This window comes from Erythrolamprus reginae, chromosome 1 (assembly GCF_031021105.1).
Source record: "Erythrolamprus reginae isolate rEryReg1 chromosome 1, rEryReg1.hap1, whole genome shotgun sequence".
In the NCBI taxonomy this organism is placed as follows: domain Eukaryota; kingdom Metazoa; phylum Chordata; class Lepidosauria; order Squamata; family Dipsadidae; genus Erythrolamprus; species Erythrolamprus reginae.
This window is the reverse complement of record NC_091950.1, coordinates 149275647-149295939: the sequence shown is the minus strand read 5'-3', so window position 1 is coordinate 149295939 and position 20293 is coordinate 149275647. Positions and strand designations below refer to the sequence as shown.

At 39.1% G+C, this 20293-nt stretch overlaps 1 protein-coding gene across 1 annotated transcript in view; it reads left to right on the top strand.

Moving 5' to 3' along the window:
- Positions 1–5246: 5246 nt before the first annotated feature.
- Positions 5247–20293, top strand: part of PLCD4 (phospholipase C delta 4) — a 58272-nt gene continuing 43225 nt past the window's right edge. The window contains exons 1-2 of the mRNA XM_070736717.1: positions 5247–5419; positions 17637–17699. The gene's annotated coding sequence lies outside the window, so the exon portion shown is untranslated. The remainder of the gene's footprint in view (positions 5420–17636; positions 17700–20293) is intronic.

The window sequence follows — 20293 nt, the reverse complement described above, 5'->3', positions numbered from 1 at the left end:
GCTGCAAGCAAAGGGAGGTCCTTTCACGTAAAAATTTTTTTAAAAAATTTTTTACATGAAAAGACTTCCCTTTGAAGGAGCTGGGGAATCCCTCCCATGAATTCAGGAAGTGATCACCTTGGTGTCCTTAGCAACCTGCCGGTATACGTGATGTCAAAGCTCCGCCCCCGGAATCTCTTCATGGGAGGGATTCCCCAGCTCCTTTTGTGCCTCCCTCCCAGCCTCCCGACCCGCCGACAGCTCCCTGGTGTTCACCTTCCGCCACCGCCACCGCCACCTGGCTCCTCCTCCTCTTCTCAGCAGATGACAACCGGGCAGTGGCTTTCGCAGTGTTCGGCACGAACGCCGAACCGAAGCACGAATTTTTTTAAAAATCGGGTTCAGGTCCGGCATGCCGAACACCACAAGATTTGGTACGGACCCGAATTGTACAGATTCAATTCGCCCAACACTATTCTTTTGGACTAATCCTGCTTCTTTTTAAATTAAAAGTTTCCTCATAGATGGGGCAGAAAGCTCCCCCTTGTTTGAACTACCATCTGACAAATTAAAATAAGAAGTGGCCGCAATGGAAGAATACTTCAAAGGCCAAAATAATTTTTTTTGTATAAAATCCCAAATCCCAACACATTTTGTAACTCTCCTTTCTCAAGAGTATTTTAAAATCAAACTAGGTTATAAAATGCTGCCTGCATAAAATATTCATATCTAGCTAAAATGTGATAAGACTAACAGTCAGCACAATGCATTATTTGAATCTACAACAAGACATACATATTTTTAAATGAATAATACTGTACTTTATAATTGCACTTATTTATTTGTATGAATTGTAAATAGAGGTGTAGGGCTGAGTGTAATTTGTAACTCATGTCGTATCACTGAATAACAATGTTTGGTTCCCAACAGCAGTTTCATCCTCTGTCATCCTTTCAGCATTCAAGAGTAGAAATTGATGGCTTCAAATAAACCAGTCATTACATTTTTGACATTAAAAAAATAAATATATAAAGAGACATTGATTTAAACTTACAGTCCTTCTAGTTCAGTGTTTCCCAACCTTGGCAACTTGAAGATATTTGGACTTCAACTCCCAGAATTCCCCAGCCAGCATTCGCTGGCTGGGGGATTCTGGGAGTTGAAGTCCAAATATCTTCAAGTTGCCAAGGTTGGGAAACACTGTTCTAGTTATCACACAGTATATGCTGGCTGGGGAATTCTGGGAGTTGAAGTCCAATTTGCCAAGGTTGGGAAACACTGGTATATGCTACCGGACTTTTACTCCCACAGATCTTATGATTTATTCAAGACTAGCTGAGGTAAACCAGGTTCAAAACAAAATCCTCACCTTTTATCCACTACACATTCTGTTGTCTGTTTATTCTAGATTTTCTAAAAATCCTGTTTATTTTCCTACCCCGAGAAGACATCCATTCATATGTTTATAATTCTCATATAATTCAAATATTATCTTTTTGTACATTATTTTAACATTTATGTATGTATGTTTTTTATACTGGGGTTCCTTGCTTTTTAGATTTTTTAAATGTACTATTGTTATTTTAGATTCTAATTTATTTATTTATTCATTCATTCATTCATTCATTCAATGTTTATGCCGCCCTTATCCTTAGACTCAGGGTGGCTTACAACATGTTAGCAATAGCACTTTTTAACAGAGCTAGGCTATTGCCCCCAAAATCCGGGTCCTCATTTTACCCACCTCGGAAGGATGGAAGGCTGAGTCAACTTTGAGCCGGTGATGAGATTTGAACCGCTGACCTTCAGATCTATAGTCAGCTTCAGTGGCCTGCAGTACAGCACTCTATCTGCTGCGCCACCCCAGCTCCATATTATTAGATTTGTCATTATGTATTGCTTTTATCACTGTTGTGAGCCGCCCCGAGTCTACAGAGAGAGACGGCATACAAATCTAATAAATAATAATAATAATAATAATAATAATAATAATAATAATAATTTATGTTTTAAATCAGCTGCTGTCTGGTAAGCTGCATCCAGTCTCTCAAGACATTCAAAGAGGCAGGCACATGTATTTTCAGGTATAAAGAACTTTAAATGTCTTTGACCTCATCATTCAAGATCCATTCACTCAGCCCTCTGAGTTCTTATTTCTTATAAACACATGCTCAGCCTACTGCTAATAATTGCTTTCACTCTCCATGTGACATCTATTACAATTGTTCACTCAAAACTGTGTGAGATAACTGTGGGTTTCTTTTAATACAGGGTTTTATAGTTTTAGATTATATTCGGCTTCTTTTTATTGTTTTGTATCTTTTTGTATTTCTATTTATATTATTATTGTAAGCCGCCCTGAATCCTTCGGGATTGGGTGGCATAGAAGTCAAAATAAATAAATAAATAAACAAACAAACAAACAAACAAACAAATAAACAAATAAATAATAAATAATAAATAATAAATAATAAATAAATAACAATAAATAAATAATAATAATAAATAAATAAATTTAGTTTCCCCAACATATTATTTCATTTGTATTGAGTCACTTAGAAAAACTAATTTTGGCTCACCTATAGCACTTAGATCAGTGTTTCCCAACCTTGGCAACTTGAATATATTTGGACTTCAACTCCCAGAATGTTGGCTAGGGAATTCCGGGAGTTGAAGTCCAGATATCTTCAAGTTGCCAAGGTTTGGAAACACTGACTTAGATTATATACTGCTTCAAAGTGCTTTACAGCCCTCTCTAAGCAGTTTGTTGAGTCAGGCTATTGCCCCCAGCCATTTGGGTCCTCATTTTATCAATCTCGGAAGGATGGAAGGCTGAGTCAACCTTGAACCAGTCAGGGTTAAATTGCTGGCAGTGGTGAATGCAAAGTTGGCCTGAAAGACTGCATTCTAACCACTGAGCCTCCACAAAAGAGCTACAGTATTTCCATTTCCAAAGGATCTACAGCCCTCTGAAATCTGAGAACCTATTCATCCATTTCTTTACAGTGATATTATTATTATTAGATTTTTGATCCACCTTTATTACCTTATTTTATAAGTAATTCAAGTTGGCAAACATGCCTATTTTGCCCTGTTTTCCACCCAAAGTCCTCAAGATTAGATGATAATTATATTTTGGGCGTTGTTTTATTGCCAAGACATACTTATGCGAATTGGGTGGACATCCATATATTTCCTAAACAAAAACTTTTAAATCTTTGGAGAAACATTTAATATCTCAATTAAATAAGCTGAACTAAAATAAACTACATAAAATGCCCAGCCAGCAAATTGAGATGAAGCTGATGAAAAAGGGTTCTACAAGAAAACAATTTATGAGTCAAAGAGGGAGCAATAATGGAATATATCTTATTTTAAACACTTAAGTCTTTAACCAAAAAACCGAATTTTTGATTTAAAGTACAAGAAACGTTCTAATCAATTTGATGTATACAGATAGAAAAACTGCTTGCTTTGGTTTAGGAACGAAAATTTGTCAGGTATGAACAACCTGACCCACACATGTAGAGTTCTATCTAACCATTTTATTGTTTAATGCCTATTTCACAGGAATCTACTTAACTGATAGTCTTCACCTGGGAAAGATTTAGATAAGGTCCATAGGCATTGAAGGTGTTGATGAGGTGACAGGCTTTGCCCTCTTGTGTTTACATAAGGAGTCTAGGCTAAGTCCCCTCTTGAACCCTGCTCCTGTCTGTGATAGTTGCTCTCCAACAAAATCTTATAAATGTACTTCATAGTATTTCCAAAAGTCTTCTTTATTTACTCAGTCATAATAAAATAATTATTAAAGAACCCTCCTCCTGTCTGGGACAGTTGCTCTCCAACAAAATCTTATTAATGTACTTCCTAGTATGATAGAATAAGATGAGTAAAGTTTCTTGACTTCCTTATATAAGCCCTTTGTAATATTACAAAAAGATCCAAACATACCATTTCCAAAAGTCTTCTTTATTTACTCAGTCATAATAAAAGAATACAGTATCTCTGGGACCGCCTTCTGCCGCACGAATCCCAGCGACCGATTAGGTCCCACAGAGTTGGCCTTCTCCGGGTCCTGTCGACTAAACAATGTCGGTTTATATATTTAGGGGAAAAGTGTTCTCTGTGGTGACCCCGGCCCTCTGGAATCAACTCCCTCCAGAGATTCGAATAGCCCCCACCCTCCTCGCCTTCCGTAAAATGTTGAAAACTCACCTCTGTCGCCAGGCGTGGGGATAATCACCCCCTCTTGTTATGTTTTCGACCCCTACTGTATGATGGATTTGGTTGAATGTGTATGATTGTGTAGTTGGGGATTTTATTATAATATTGGCTATGCTATAAATGTTTTATATTGCTTTTAATTTTTATTATTGGATTTGTAATGCATTGTATTATTATCATGTTGTGAGCCGCCCCGAGTCTTTGGAGAGGGGCAGCATACAAATCTAATTAATAATAATAATAATAATAATAATAATAATAATAATAAAGAACCCTCCTCCTGTCTGGGACAGTTGCTCTCCAACAAAATCTTATTAATGTACTTCATAGTATGATAGAATAAGATGAGTAAAGTTTCTTGACTTCCTTCAGTTATATAAGCCCTATTCCAAAAATAGATCAAAGCACACCATTTCCAAAAGCCTTCTTTATCTACTCAGTCACAAGAAAAGAATTATTAAAGGAGCAAGTGAGTTTAGAAAAAAACAAAATCATTAGTCTCTCACCATCTATGGATAGCCACTTTTTTAGAGGAATTCAATTCTTATCGACATGCTGTGTAATGCAAATAATTTTGTGCAGAACTAAATTATGTATTTTCAGGAGAAAAGACTCGTTTCTTTTCCAGTTTCAGACTGTGTGTGATGTTACAGCAATGACAACCCAAAAGAACATCGACAAGATGCACAATATTCTTAGAAACATAGAAACATTGACGGCAGAAAAAGACCTCATGGTCCATCTAGTCTGCCCTTATACTATTTTATTCTTGTATTATGTACAGTTAGACATATTTTATAATGAACGAACCTGGTTGGTCAATGGAGAAAAAGGAGGCATCAAATATCAGGACAATCTCAAAGACCAGGATTGTTCGTCGTAAGGTTAATCGATATTCATCGATCTGAGCCGTTGTTTCACCTCTTCCAACTTCCCATGCAAGTCAGATCAATTTTACCAAACATCCGAGTGACAAATGAGCATCTTGCTCTGTGCCTTTAAGGGAAGAGGTAAGGCCCTGGGCACGGCTGAGCTGCTGTGAGCTTTTTTGTGTGTGCAAATGCAATTGCTGCGTCAGTAGCGGCTTCAAGTACCGACAGGATGAGGTAGTAGGGCAAACTCAGGATACTTGAAGCAGAAGCCATCATGCTATCCCAGGGCATAGAGACCCTTTGACACAATACTCACCCAAGCTGGGATTCTCTGTCCGCTGGTAAGAGTTTTCATGGAAAGACTGGTGTGTTTAGAGAACAGCGAGACTTTTGCTGCAGTGTGCTATTTTTTTTGAAAAAAGAAAGCGGGAGATCAGGAAAAACAAGTGCTTGAAGACAAATCAGGGCAGTGAGCCTTACGTTACTAAAATAAGAGATGCTGAGCAAGAGTATGCATGAATGTGCTGGAGGGATTTAAACCTAATAAGAGAGAGAGAGAGACAGAGAGAGAAAGAGAGAGATCGAGAGAGAGAATGTGTATATACATGCACAGTTTGGTTAAGGAAAAGAACTTTGCGTGTCTTCAGAGGCACAAATTTATTTCATTTCCTATGGCTTAGTAACAGCACAGGAAAAAAAATATTCTGGAAATGTAAATCAAAATCAGAAGAGGAAAGTTAAATGCTAATGGTGAGCTTATGAGCCTGTGTGTAAGTATAATTGCAGATGCAAATCTCAAGTGTACCAAATGTTTACAACGAGGTGGAAGAGTGCGTTGTGAGTCTTGGATTAGAGCAGGATGTTGTACATCTCATCTCTGCTGCACGTCCAATCGGATTTCTGATTCTCAAGGACAATCCTGGATAAACCAAAGCTGCAGCTATATATTTGGAGAGATTAAATGGTTTCTTGAAAGAAAGTCCTTACTAACACCCGAGCATTAAAATTTCAAAAAGGGTGAGAGACACTGAAGCACTCTGTAAAGGGACAGTCAGTTAATTTAAATATATATTTTTTTAATTGCAAGGAATTGGACAGCCATCATTCTGAAAAACTGTTTGGCTATCTTCTTGTTCTGCTTGTTTTTATGCATTTTGTAGCGTGCATGCATATATCTGATATTTGATCGTAAAGTGGAAAACGAGTCTTCATTCTTTCCCACCAATCCCCACTAGAGATATTTTAGAAACCTTCCTGGGTTTTATTTTAAAAATGTTCTAAAATGTTGAAGTATGTTTACCTAGTTGCTGATCATGACATTGTTTTGCATATGCCTGCAAGTTTAAAGAAAATAGATCTTAAGCAGAAAAGAAATTGGTGATGATGACCGAAAAAGAAATATTTCATGAATGGAAGAGTAAGAAGTAAAAAAAACAAGGGAGGTTTGATTTTATTGTTTGTTGAGAGTGGCCAACTCCAAGAAAACTAATTGAATTTTCCTTGAGAATTCAGTTTATATATTCAAGGAAGGAGACTTAATGAGAGTTGTTTTTTAAAGGTGAATGATGATTTATAAATAACAGCTAAGATTTTCAAAGAAAGTATAGTGGTTTTTTATATAAAGAGAGGTTGAGGAACTTCTAACCCAGTCTCCATCCTGGATATCTTTAGCCCTTTATTGCAGGGGTGGGTTCCAAAATTTTTACTACAATTCTATGGTCATTGCTTAATTTTGTGGGAGTGGCATCATAGTCATGTTACCGGGTGGGAGTGGCTCGATGGTCATGTGACTGGGCAGGAGTGGTTTGGCAGTCATGTGACTGGGCGAGGGTGGCTTGGTGATCTTGTGACTGGGTGGGTTACTTTGTCTCTTTCTTTCTTCTCTCTCTCTTTCTTAATACTCTATATGAGCCCTGCTGATAGATATAAGTGGATTTGATTCATATGTATCATGTGATCTACCTCTGCTATAAAGAGTATGCCAGCAAAGGATTTAGAAGTCTTGGATACCTTAACAGTTGTATGGTTAATATCATGGAGGTAATAAAAATGATGCAGCAGGCACATTAAATCATTTGATTTGGGGGTTTGTTTGTTTTTAGTTTAGGTTAGAGATCAACAACCTTAAACACTCAAAGAGCCATTTGGACCCATTTTCCACGGAAAACAAAATACTGAGAGCCACAAAACCTGTGTGGGTATGACCAACCCAGCATCAAGCACTCCCACCCAGTCAGGTGAACCCCCTTCACGTCCTTATTCCTTCCTTCTTTCCATCCTCTCTCCTGATTTTATCTTCCTTCTTTTCTTTCCCCTTCTCTGATTTTATCTTCTTTCCCCCTCCTTCCATCTTCCTTCCATCCTCCCTCTGATTTTACTTTCCTTCCTTCCTCCTCCTCTGATTTTTTCCTTCCTTCCCACTCCTTCCTTCCCCTCCTGACTTTACCTTCCTTCCTTCCTCCCCTTTCATCTTCCTTCCTTCCCCCTCCCGTGATTTTACCTTCCTTCCTCCTCCTTTCACCTTCTTCTCTTCCCTCTGCTCTATGTTTTACCTTCCTTCCTCCTCCCCTCCTCTAATTTTACCTTCCTCCCTCCCTCCTCTTTCTCTCCCTCCCTTCCTTTGTTAAATAAATAATTGCTGCTTTCTGAGTTCTACTAGTTGCGTTGCTGAAGCAACAGGAACTAGATAGTAACAACTCTGTCAGATCTCAAATGAAAGGCCACTTCAAAAAACTAAAATACTTAGAGATTTTTAAAGTTCAGTTTAAGTTTTCAAGTTTCAAGTTTAATTGGATTTGTATGCCGTCCCTCTCCAAGGACTCGGGGGAGCTCACAACATATACAAAAAGACAAGAGTGGGTCAATCCAATTAATATACATTAAAAAAACCAATCCTTAAAATTCTGATTAAAAAAAAAGTTTAACTAGTTAAGTTTAACTTAACCATTAACATCAGAAGACTATCTCTTTGCCTTAGGTGGTCATTTCTGCTGTTAATATTTAACCTAACAACAACCTGGAGTATTCCGAGTTCTTATTTTACAGACATTAGACTGATCATGTAGCATTAGATCAGGGATGAAATGCTACCAGGTCGGCTCTGTTTGGGCATACCGGCAACGGCAGCTGCCGGTAGTTTGGAGCAGTGTTTTTCAACCAGTGTGCCGCGAGACATGGTCAGGTGTGCTGCGAAGCTCAGCTTCCGAGACCAGAAGCTGAGCTTCCTTCTTTGCGCCTCCAAAGAGAAATAAAGAAAGAGAGAGAAAGAGAGAAAGAAAGCGAGGGAGAGAGAGAAAGAAAGCAAGATAGAGAGAAAGTGAGAAAGAAAGCGAGAGAGAGAAAGCAAGAGAGAAAGAGAGAAAGAGAGAGAGAGAAAGCAAGAGAGCGAGAGAAAGGAAAAAAGACAGAGAGAAAAAGAAAGCATGAGAGAGAGAGAAAGAGAGGGAGGGAGGGAAGGAGGGAGAGAGAAAGAGATAGAGGGAGGGAGGGAGAGAGGAAGAGAGCAAAAAGAGAGAGGAAGGAAGGAAGAGAGAAAGAAAGAGGGATGGAGAGAGAAATAGAGCAAAAGGGATGAAGAGAAAGAGAATTCTTTTGTCCAAACTTTTTTTAGCCCCCCCCCCCCCTGCTCAATGTGCCCCAGGATTTTGTAAATGTAAAAAATGTGCCGTGGCTCAAAAAATGTTGAAAATCACTGGTTTGGAGAACCAGTAATGGTTGCAGCTCAAGGCTACTCCCACCTGCCCTGACATCGCCATTTTCTTTCTTTTTAATCCTCTGTGCATGCACAAAGCCATCTGTGCATGCGCAGAGGGTGAAAAAGCATGTGACGATGGAAAGAGAGTGTATGCAAAGCATGCGCTTTTGAACTGGTAGAGAAGATTTCACACTGATGACAATAAGTGTCGTCCCTTAATTTGTTATCTTTCAGATTTATTATGCAGTGGAGAGATGTTTTTAGGATGCTGAAATTTTTTGAGTACCTTCTAATATTTTCTGCCTTTTTGTTGACAGTCTGCCTTGTGAATAGACACAGTGTGATCCACAGCTCCATCAAAAATCAAACATAGCCATGGGTGCAGTTTCTATTCCCTTAAAACACTCTTGGAGGGCAACTCTATAACATCTTTCAAACCATGTTTCGATAGAGCTTTTTAATTAGGCATGTTCCCAAACGTGTTCTTGCCAAAATTCCATTTCATTCAACCAAAATTCTATCTTCCATCACTGACATATACTTATCATTGCAATGACAACACTATTGTGCAATAATTCAAAATGTGGCTGCAGCTTAGCTGCCTTTTAGTGTCATTCAAAAGCAAAAATGCAATATATTGCTACTTTTACTTGGATGAAAATTCATTTAAGCCCTTTCTATACTAATTACAGTCTTAGACCTTATCTTTAAGTCAGCAGAAAATTGTATCAATTTGATATTTCTGTTCCCATTGCCAATCCATACCATGCCTCAGTGGCCTCTGTTTCAAGTCATTGCAAACACCTGACTTCACTACAAAGTTAAGTGTGAACTAAACAAATTTGATATCTGAATGAATTTGGAATAAGGGGGAAAAGATGCTCAGTAAAGTGAAGGATAACTTAGGGCTACATCAGTTGTGGGCTGAGGGCAAAGCTGCGAGAGCAATCATGGGATTTCCCAAATATGCCCATGTTACACCAACACTTAGAAAACTAAGTATTCTAAAATTAGATGTCTACAAAGCCTTTGACAAAGTTAATCATGATTACCTATTTCAATTATGTAAAGATTTAAATATGGGAGATCCATTTTGTAAAATTATAGAAACAATATACAGTGGTACCTCGAGATACGAGTTTAATTCGTTCCGGACCTGGGCTCTTAAGTCGATTTAAACTTTTAAATTTAAACTTTTAAATTTACATATGTTCAACTTCTCTGCCACCCAATCCTGTAGGACAGAGGTCCCCAACCCTTTTTGCACCAGGGACCGGCTTTAAGCGATCAAGAGAGGAATGGGTGAATGAATGGACGGAGGGTGGGAAGGAAGGAAGGAAAGAGGGAAGGGACAGGAACAGAGGAAGGAAGCAAGGAAACTTATGAAAGGGGAGAGTAAGAGAGGAATGAGTGAAGGGAGGGAGGGAGGGAAGAAGGTGGGAAGGAGAAAGAAAAGAAGAAATAGAGGAAGGGAAGGTAAAAGAGAGAAAGAAAAAGAGAAAGAAAGAAAGAAAGGGGGAAGGGACAGGAACAGAGGAAGGAAGCAAGGAAACTTATGAAAGGGGAGAGTAAGAGAGGAATGAGTGAAGGGAGGGAGGGAGGGAAGAAGGTGGGAAGGAGAAAGAAAAGAAGAAGTTAATCATGATTACCTATTTCAATTATGTAAAGATTTAAATATGGGAGATCCATTTTGTAAAATTATAGAAACAATATACTGTATAAGGATAATACAGCACAAGTCAGAGTAAATGGTAACAGAACAGAAACGATTAAAATTCAGAATGGAACTAAGCAGGGTTGCCCACTATCCCCAATGTTATTTGTATTAGCAATTGAGACTTTAGCAAACAAAATTAGAAATGATAAGGAATGGAGAGGTTATCAAATAGGGAAATTTGAATTGAAATTAAATTTGTTTGCAGACGACGCTATAGTGCTGTCTGAAACCCCAATTGAAATGATGAAAAGAATAATGATATTGCTCCAGGAATTTAAAGACCAATCCGGACTTATGGTTAATATAGAGAAATCAGAGATAATATGTGTAAATACTGGCCCCAAAGAGCAAATTGAGATACAAAAAATATCAGGATTGAAGTTAGGTTGTAAAAAAATGAAATACCTGGGAATTTGGTTGTTCAAGAATCCAATAAAAATAGTAATGGCCAACTATAAATTAATATGGAAAAAAATCCAGAAGCAGATAAAAAACTGGAAGGGTAAAAAGTTAGGAAGAATTGCCAAGATTAGGGCCCTTAAAACGGTGATAATACCAAAAATGATGTATCTGTTTCAGGTTCTACCAGGCATCTTCCCTGAAGCAAAATTAAGAGAATGGGACAGCAAATTAAATTTCTGGATTGAAGGAAACAAAAAACTTAGAATAAGGAAACATTGGCAGTTTGCACAAGAGAAAGAAGGGGGGTGGGGCAGCCCGTGCCTAGTACTATATAGAGAGGCATTTCAAATAGAAAGGTTAATGGAATTAAAATTATGGGGGGGGGGGGAAGAAATGGGTAGAGTTAGAAAAGGAAATCAATAATATAAATAATAAAGAGTTATTATTTAAAAATTGGAGTAGAACAGAAATTAGCAACTTAATTGACCCTCTTAAAGCATGTTTAGAAATATGGTCTAAATGGCAGAGGAAAAGTGGAATTAGGATCTCCAGGCTATCAACGCTATATGTATTGAATAGAGGGGATGACGTTAACTTAAGTAGAATTATCAAAGTATTAAATAGTAAAGGGATAACGAGAATTGAACAATTATATGAGAAAGATGGAAGAATCAGTAGAACTCGATTGGAATGGTGGATTGGTAAACAGAAATGGTTGCATATCAATGCAATAAGCACATATTTAAATAAAAGTGAGAATAAAAAAGCCTTCCTACGAGAAGAAAATTGCTTAGAAAAAATAATAAGAGAAAAGATAAATGAGAGTAAAGCACAAGCCGGTAACATATACAGAATGCTATTGCAGATGGAAGAGGAAGTAACAAAAAGTTTGACAAGATGCTGGCAAAACGACTTACAAATAGATAAAGGGAAATGAAAGAAATAATAGAAAATATATATAAGATTAAAAACACGAGAGTTAGAGAGATGAGAAGAAAAAATTTACATAAATGGTACTATACACCAGTACAAATTGCACACTTCCAGGGGAAAGAGAAGGGTAAATGTTGGCATGGGTGCCAAGAAAAGGGAATCTTTATGCATATGCTCTGGGAGTGCGCAAAAATTCAGGAATTTTGAAATGAAGTACAGAAAGAAATTAATAAAATGCTAAACATTAACTGGATAATTACAAAAGAAGCAGCAATTTTAATTAAATACAGGGAACTAGGAGAATTCAAGGAAATTAAAGCCGCAGCATTGGAAAGTGCCCAAGCGGTGATAGTATTAGGTTGGAAAGACTCTACAAAATGGACACTACAAAATTGGTACTGGTACATGGTGGACCACATACATTTTGAAATTATGGAAACAAGATTAAACAATTTTGATGAGAACAAATTGGAGAAGCTGATGGTGCGATGGAATAAGGTAAAAGAATATATGTTGAGTAGAATCTGTGATGTAAATATGAAAAATAAATTGCAATCACTCTTTTAGTAATATTCGATGCAAGATAGAGCCAAGGAACAATAGATAAACAAATTAAATTCTTTGAATCCTCCTGTATGGGTGGTAGGGGTGATGGGGGGTGTTTTGTTGTGAGGTGATGGGCACATGCACTGTGCACCGTTTTATGTTTGTTTTATGTAACTATTTTATAAAATAAATAAAAAAATTATTAACTAAAAAAAAAAAGCCCTTTCTATATTGATTACAGTCTTAGACATTATCTTTAAGTCAGCAGAAAATCGTATCAATTTGATATTTCTGTTCCCATTGCCAATCCATACCATGCCTCAGTGGCCTCTGTTTCAAGTCATTGCAAATACCTAACTTCACTACAAAGTAACTAAACAAATTTGATATCTGAATGAATTTGGAATAAGGGGGAAAAGATGCTCAGTAAAGTGAAGGATAACTTAGGGCTACATCAGTTGTGGGCTGAGGGCAAAGCTGCGAGAGCAATCATGGGATTTCCCAAATATGCCCATGTTACACCAACACTCCGCAGTCTGCATTGGTTGCCGATCAATTTCCAGTCACAATTCAAAGTGTTGGTTATGACCTATAAAGCTCTTCATGGCATTGGACCAGAATATCTCCGGGACTGCCTTCTGCCGCACAAATCCCAGTGACCAGTTAGGTCCCACAGAGTTGGCCTTCTCCAGGTCCCGTCGACTAAACAATGTCATTTGGCGGGTCCCAGGGGAAGAGCCTTCTCTGTGGTGGCCCTGACCCTCTGGAACCAGCTCCCCCCTGAGATTAGAACTGCCCCCACCCTCCTTGCCTTTCGTAAACTCTTTAAAACTTACCTCTGCCGTCAGGCACGGGGGAACTGAGACATCTCCCCCGGGCCTATACAATTCATGTATGGTATGTTTGTGAGTATGTCTGGTTTAATCGCGGTTTTTAAAAATGTTTTTAAATTATTAGATTTGTCTTGAATTGTTCTATTGTTGTTGTGAGCCGCCCCAAGTCTACGGAGTGGGGCGGCATACAAATCAAATAAGTAAGTAAGTAAGTAAGTAAGTAAGTAAGTAAGTAAGTAAGTAAGTAAGTAAGTAAGTAAGTAAGTAAATAGGTAAATAGGTAAATAGGTAAGTAAGTAAGTTAAGAGAAATTGCTATGTACTACAAAGCAGCTTTTGAAATATATCTGAAAAATATCCTATCATGGTCCTTTGCCAAACCTAACACATGCAAGATCAGGTGATCTACATGCCTTCCCTTTCCTGTGTTTCCACAGCAGCAACAAGCAGTTCATTCTTGTGGCGCTGAGATGAGAGATTATATTTCACTGCTACCCCAGACGGGAACTAAATATATGCTCTGGCAATTTAACCTTCAGCTTAGTATGAGACACATTAGAGAAAATCTCAATTTTTAACGAGGGGATCCCATACATCTGAATATGGGTTTTTCCCCAAGTTTTTAATTTTGTTAGATAAGGATTTTAGACCTTACTGTGCATTGTCAGTTAAATAATGAAACAGGGTTCTGGAATCCAATGTAACAAAGTACAATAGAATCCCTGATCATGAACACTTCTGACCACGACCAAATCGGGTTCCAACCCAAAAATTCACAATTTTGTTTTTCTTCTGCAGCCAATTTCCTCTTCTGCGCCATTTTTTTTTCTAGGTGTCATATTTCCCAAATTAGATTCAGTTCACAGCCAAATTAGTTTGTGACCAAAGTTATGGAATGTATTTAGAATAGAATAGAATAGAATAGAATAGAATTCTTTATTGGCCAAGTGTGATTGGACACAAAAGGAATTTGTCTTTGATGAATATGGTTGTAACCAGAGGTTCTACTGTAGTAGAAACCTGTACTAAAACTCCATCATACCTTGCTGATGTAAAATAAGTCCAGTTATTTGGTATCTGTTTATATCTCAGCAAAATGCAAGATGCATTTTTTATTTTGTAGAAATTGCACAATTACCGTAGTGAAGATGTGAATTCAGCTGGTCTATTTGTATTCATGATAATGTAAATAAATTTCTACTGTTTTGTTTAGTGGGAGTAAACTGTAGCTAAAGGGCCCCCTGGACCAGTGATGGTGAACCTTTTTTGACTCAGCTGCCAAGAGGAGACATGTGTGCATGATAGGGTGTGTGTCCATGCCCACACCCATATGCAATGCAAGTGCACAACCCCTCCACACTGCCCCCCTCCGCCCCCCACATGCACACAGGCCTCACTGAAGCTTCCGGACTTCCAGTAGGCCTATTTGGCTGTTTTTCACTGTCTCCAGGGTTCAGGAAAGCCTCCTGAAGCCTGGAGAGAGCAAAAAACGGCCAAACAGGCCAAACAGAAGTTTGGAAATGAACTTCCAGTTGGCCCATTGGCCCATTTTTCACCATACCCAGGCTTTAGGAGGCCTTCTTGAATCCTGGGGAGAGCGAAAACGGCCAAAAAGAAGGCCGAAAATCAGCTGGCCAGCAGACACATGTGCACTGGAGCTGACATAGGGCATCTTATGTGCCTTCAGATATGGCCCCATGTGCCACCTGCATGCATGCCATAGGTTCGCCATCACTGCTCTTGACTATATACCATATCTTCCCTTTCAACAAAGCAGAGTGAGCCCATTTGTATCAGGTAACAGAGGTAATGAGTCTGAAAGCCGTAAGAAAAAGTACTTGAGGATACAACTATGACTGCCATTCATCCTGTTCTGTGGCCACTTTGTGGCATCCTGGCTTTAAATTTAGTCCGAAATTCTGTTCCAATACTATAGTGTTAGTAATTTTTTTCTGCCGGGCTAGCTGACTTTAGAGATGAAATGTTGATGGCATCTTGTTTCAGGAGGAAGCAAAATGTTGTGGCTGATCTTGACCTGGTGTAATGCATTTATTTTAATTGGAGTGATAACCATATTGATGAGAGAAAGGAATTTGTGGCCTTAGAAATATATCATTTTTATTTCTGATGTGATGGCTCTTTTAAAAATATCTCTATTAATTCATAAATTGCAAGGTAACCAGGGTATCAAACCACTGTACATGTATTTGTTTTAGATCTTGTTTTGGCCAACTTGATTAAAGAAAACATCTTCTAATATCCAGATGGAAATATTAGACTATCTACTGTTGAGTCAACCTTACCCCATTCCTAAGAAGGCTTTGGGGGGGGGGGGGTTTTACATGCATGCACCTGCATGCCTGTCCTAATGTTCCCTTTTACTTTTATTCATTTCATGTGTTCAAATTAGGTATATACTTATATGTATTATCTAAAATGAGATTGAATGAATGAATGAACGAACCAATCAATCAATCAATCAATCAATACCGTATTCTTATATATTAAATATTAGTAATGATTCCAGTAAGCCTCAGAATCTGATGGTTTCTTTAAATCTAAATATGTTTATTATATCATAGATTTAAGAGTTGAATATGATGGCCTACTTGTTCCTTTTATCTATACATATAAAAGCCAACTGCCACTCATGCATCATCACTAAATCTCCAGAACCATAAAGCCTACAAACTTGAAACTTGGCACATATGTTCCTCTTGGTGTCTAGGTGCTTGCTAAGAAAGGATTTTTGAAAATGACCATCAGATCATTAGTTGTTTCTTATATTATTATTAACACGTTTTGGCCGACCAGGAAGGACGTCTTCGTGACGTCAAAGCTCCGTCCATGGAATTCCCTATTGGGATTCCCCACCTCCATTTCAGCCTCCAGATCGGCCGAAAACGCCGCTGCTGATTGTAAAAATGGCGCTCCGCCAGGCGGCACCACTCAGCTGTAACCTTCTGAAACAGCCGGCGCTTCTCCGCGGCCTCCAGAACCCGAACCCGAACTTTTGCCAAACTTCTGGGTTCGGCGTTTGGGAGAATGCCGAGAAGCCCCCCGGCTATTTCAGAAGGTGACAGCCGGGCGGCAGCGCTTCTCGGCGGCCTCCCGAACCCAAAAATTCGGGTTCGGGTTCGGGAGAACGCCGAGAAGCCCCCCAGATGTTTTAAAAGCTGACAGCCGGGTGGCAGCCAGCGGAGCGCCATTTTGCAATTCCCCCCCTGCACGCATTAATCGCTTTTACATTGTTTCCTATGGGAAACATTGTTTCGTGTTACGAACTTTTTGCCTTACGAACCTCCTTCCGGAACCAATTAGGTTCATAAGACGAGTTATTACTGTATTTGAAGAAAGTATAATTGTTGTACATGGAAATAATGATACCGCAGTAGTAAGAAATTCTTGAAAGGATTCACAGTTTGTCTGGTTATGCTGGTTTGTGATGACAACTACTGTACAGTATATAATAAATGTTCTTTTTTTTTTGTTCAGCAATAAATGTGAATTCTTCTTCATTGAAAAAAAAATAAGACATTCCCTGAAAATAAGACGTAGCACATCTTTGGGAGCAAAAATTAATATAAGACGCTGTCTTATTTTCAGGGAAACAGGGTAGGGAAAAAGGAGTTTAGATGAAAATATAATTTCTTAAAGTACTGCATGTATTTTGAGCAGTTGTGCCAAAAAGAAATAAAACCTTTTGTTCCAAAAGCTCGGAGCTCTTCCCAGAAATCTACCGCATCACTCCATTAAATGCATGCCACGTGATGTTTCTTAATCCAAATTCTTGCCTCCGAGCAGGTACAAAATATTCCAAAGAGCATTAAAGAAGAATAGTTTTAAAGATACGATACCATTAAGCATCTCTTTCACTTCCAGAAATAGAATGCCATCCTTCTCCACCTCTACTGTCAATTGGAAAAGGGAGCATTCAATTGGGATAGATTAACGTATATAGATGTGTGATCATTTTAACACTGCAGACAGCTGACGCCTCTGTGCAACTTGGAATGAAAGAGGTCCATTATCAATAATGAGATATGTTAAATTAGCAATATGTGCCCAGATTTGTTCTCCATGGATGGCCATTGGAATCTAATCTTGCTTTTGTTATACAAAGAGTCCTCAACTTACAATCCCAATTGAGCCCAAAATTTCTGTTGCTAAGTGAGACAGTTTTTAAGTGAATTTTGTCTCATTTTATGAGCTCTCGGCAATTGTTAAATTTATAATCCACTTGTTAAGTAAATCCGGTTTCCCCATCAACTTTCTCGTCAGAATGTCACAAAAAGTGATCACATGACCATAGAACATTGCAAATAAAAACCAGTTATCAAATTTTGATTATGTGCTCATGGTGTGTGTGTGTGTGTGTGTTGCAATGATCCTAACTGTGAAAAATGGTCACATGTTATTTTTCTTTTATTTCAGCAAAAAGTTCATAAGGAATTTCCAGTTACTGACAACTGTAATCGTTGTCTTTCTTCTGGTCAAGTAAGTTAATTTTGTTGTCTCTGCAAATTGTGTCATCCTCACCAACCATTCCTCTGGTGTGGGTATCTCAGCATCTTTCTATCTTTGTGCATATAGTGTAATTGGAGGGAGGGAAACAAACCACCCATTGCTTTCTTTAGCCTGTCAGTTCAACATCTACTGCCAGACGCATTCCTATGATAGAGAAGAAATTGGCAATGAGGTGGTTGTAATTTGTACCCACTCCAGGAGTGGGAAAGGGCACTTTAATGTGCTTTGAAGCAGAGTCCTGAAGCTACTGCTTTGAAATTCGCCTTGGATGCATTACTTTCAGAGCGACAGGCACTTTGGATATCTGCATTGATTTTCTCTGTACAGAAGTTCCTATTATTAACAGTGAGATGAGTGAGATAATGTTCGCCCAGGTTCGCCTTGTGCACCAGTTGCGACCCTACTTGGACCGGGAGTCACTACTCATGGTCACTCATGCCCTCATCACCTCGAGGCTTGACTACTGTAACGCTCTCTACATAGAGCTACCTTTGAAGAGTGTTCGGAAACTTCAGAATGCAGCTGCGAGAGCAATCATGGGCTTCCCCAAATATGCCCATGTTACACCAACACTCCGCAGTCTGCATTGGTGGCCGATCAGTTTCCGGTCACAATTCAAAGTGTTGGTTATGACCTATAAAGCCCTTCATGGCACCGGACCAGATTACCTCAGGGACCGCCTTCTGCCGCAGGAATCCCAGCGACCAGTTAGGTCCCACAGAGTGGATCTTCCCCGGGTCCCGTCAACTAAGCAATGTCGTCTGGCGGGACCCAGGGGAAGAGCCTTCTCTGTGGTGGCCCTGGCCCTCTGGAACCAACTCCCCCCAGAGATTAGAACTGCCCCCACCCTCCTTGCCTTTTGTAAACAACTTAAAACCCACCTCTGCTGCCAGGCATGGGGGAATTGAGATCCTCTTTCCCCCTAGGTCTTTACAGTTCTATGCATGGTATGTATGTATGTATGTTTGGTTTTTATATTAATGGGTTTTTAATCATTTCTAATACCAAATTACTATTGTACACTGTTTTATTGTTGCTGTTAGCCGCCCCGAGTCTCCGGAGAGGGGCGGCATACAAATCCAATGAATGAATAAATAAATAAATAATAATAATAATTTAAAAAAACTTTCTCCAGTGGGATAGCCACACTGGAGAAAGTCTTTCTAGAACATCTAGAAGATATTGGGATTACAGATCTCAGAATTTTCAGCCAGGGTTGCCTATTCTGGGAATTGTAATCTCAATACAGCTGGAGAATAACCAGTGTGGAAAAGGGAGAATGTTAAGGATCAAAGGTCACTTAAGAGCAGCTGGTGATGGGGCTATCACAAATAGGCCATTAGTGTTGACACTGCTCCAAAATATCTGTCCTTTTAGCTTTTACATGCATTTTACAAGCAGCTGGAGATTATCATACTTAAATCTCTCTCTCTCTCACACACACACACACACACACACACACTTCCTCCTCCATAAAATAATTGTCTACCCTTACGTAATTGTATTTAATCCAGCCTGTAGAATGATCTCTATTTTATTGCCGAAGCAGGGTTGGGTTCCACTTACCTTCACCACCGGTTACATCGCCACATTTCACACGGGTCCCCTCCTGCAATTCTGCTTCTACACATGATCAGTAGCTATAATCAGCCCGAAACACATCTGAGGAGCTGATCAGCTGTGCTTCGGGCAAAGGAATAAAGGTGAGTATAAAACCGGAAGGTGGGTGGGTGGGCCTTTTTCAAGCAGCAGCAGAGGAAAAATACTTCCAAACAGTAAAAATTCAGAAAAAAATTAGAAAAAAAAGATGGTGGCACCCACAACTGAAACTGGATCTGTGACACCAGCAGATTGTTACCAGTTTGGGCGATCTGATCTGACCCAGCAGGAACCATCTCCGGGACCGCCTTCTGCTGCACGAATCCCAGCGACCAGTTAGGTCCCACAGAGTGGGTCTTCTCCGGGTCCCGTCAACTAAACAATGCCGCTTGGCGGGACCCAGGGGAAGAGCCTTCTCTGTGGTGGCCCCGGCCCTCTGGAACCAACTCCCCCCAGGGATTAGAATTGCCCCCACCCTCCTTGCCTTTCGTAAGCTACTTAAAACCCACCTCTGCCGCCAGGCATGGGGGAATTGAGATACTCTTTCCCCCTAGGCCTTTACAATTTTATGCATGGTATGTCTGTATGTCTGTTTGGTTTTTATTATAATGGGTTTTTAATTGTTTTTAGTATTGGATTATTATTATATGCTGTCTTATTGCTGTTAGCCGCCCCGAGTCTCCGGAGAGTGGCGGCATACAAATCCAATAAATAAATAAATAAACAAACCCCTGTACAGAAGATATAATACAATACAATATTCTTTATTGGCCAAGCGTGCTTGGACACACAACGAATTTGTCTCCAATGCAGAAGCTCTCAGTGAACATATAAACAACAAAATAATAAAATCGTAAGATACCAATAGTAGAAGGTAATAGGAAAGATGAGAAGGATATGATAAATATCCCTAGACATAAGTAAGTGCTATGGGAATTAGGTGTTCAGCTGAGTGATGCAGAAGG